Source organism: Cynara cardunculus, assembly GCF_001531365.2.
Source record: "Cynara cardunculus var. scolymus isolate 2C chromosome LG 1, CcrdV1, whole genome shotgun sequence".
NCBI classification, from domain to species: domain Eukaryota; kingdom Viridiplantae; phylum Streptophyta; class Magnoliopsida; order Asterales; family Asteraceae; genus Cynara; species Cynara cardunculus.
This window is the reverse complement of record NC_037528.1, coordinates 13,849,571-13,851,400: the sequence shown is the minus strand read 5'-3', so window position 1 is coordinate 13,851,400 and position 1,830 is coordinate 13,849,571.

Sequence of the window (1,830 nt, the reverse complement as noted above, 5' to 3'; positions counted from 1 at the left end):
CACTACAAGAGGAATGAGTTTTAGAGAAGAAATCTTTAGAGAAGCTTTTAAAAGTGTATCTAAAGCTATATTATAGAGAAGGATTTAAATGACAAAAATGAGAAATGTAACWAAAGGTTGGACRACATTTAAAGAAGGATTTAYAGGCTAATTATACGTTATAAGAAGTGTCGTTAAAAGTTTTAGAGAAGCTTTTATAAAAAAAATGTCTCTAAAGAGTTTCATCAATTTTTAGAAACACTTTCTTAAGCTTCTCTAAAGATTAAATTTTTTTTAAATTTTTTAAAATTAAATAAAAATGTTTAGTTACTTTTTTAAAGTGTATCTAAAACATTTATATTAAAAATAATTAAATTTAAATATATAATATATTAAATAAGAAAACAAATTGTAAAGGTTTTCTTCCTAGCTTCCTCTCGTTCCTTCCAGATATGAAATTTTCTTCCATGAAATCGAATATTTGATCACTCCTAAATTGTAAAGGGTTTTCGGGGTCATTGACATCGCTTCCTCTCATGCTAATCGTTTCGCTCAATCACTCGTCTATCAACGAATTGATCTTCGCTCAATCTCTCGTCAATCACASTCTACTCTCYGATTGATCGAATCAATCGGAGATCATCGAATTGGTTTCTCTTCTCTGCATCGATTCCTCGAGCAACAGCAACAGGTACGTCTATTTAACGATTCTTCAATAAATAACATAATATGAATCTGCTAGGGTTCTTGTTGAACAGAAGAAKAAATTGAAAATGAGATTTGCYGCTTCTGGTTTGCCATATTCACATTATTTTCTGCTTTGGTTGAATGATCAAATTCTATCCGATTATGTTCCGTGTATAGAGCTAGAGTTCCTATTTTCGTTGTATCTTACATTTGATAATCTTACATTGTTTGGCATAATGTGTTTGTATACGATTTCAGAACATGATGCATAAGATGTTCATATAAGCAGCAAATGAATGAACAAATCGAATTGATCCTGTGTTTAAATTGGTAGGTTTATTCTGCCGTAACAATTAATTTGGCATCACAGATCTCTTGTGAAGTAGCTGGAGAAGTAAATGAAAACCAGCATTGAAAACAGAGAATATGGAACCAAGCAAACCATAACACAAGTATGAGAAACTGTTGAGAAATATATAAAACAGATAATAAAACAATAATAAAACAGAAGGATGTGTTGAGAAATATATAAAACATAACCCCACAAAGTACAAGCTAATTCTTTTTTTCTTTTGAATGGTAAGTACAAGCTAATTCTCTTGGTAGCAGAACCCAGCCATGATTTCTCACAAGGATAAAACAACAAGATATGAGTTGATCCTCAAGCCCAAACAACACCTGCATGTACCAGCCATGATTTCTCACAAGGATAAAAGAACAAGATATCAGTTAGACCATTTGCAATCTGTGTTTCATCTTGTGTTTGTTCTCAATTAATCTGCTGTTGGAGAATGTCACATGGACACTGCACAATCTTGAATTATCTATTTGGTTCAAATCATTTTCAACCCGACCAACCCATTTGTATGCATTACAACAGAATTTCTTACACATTTGTATGCATTACAGCAGGTTCTTGAGTTATGGTGTCAATAGTCAATGAACACACACACACACACACACACACACACATATATATATATATATATATATATATATATATATTTCAGTTTAACTTGTAGCTAGATGACAGTTAACATTGCTGATTCTTGTCGTAACACATATATATTTCAGTTTGTTTTTATGCCATGTATATTAGTAATTTGTAAGTGAATTTGGGTCCTTTCCATGCTCATCCCTAAGGTAAATGACACCCGGTAAGCG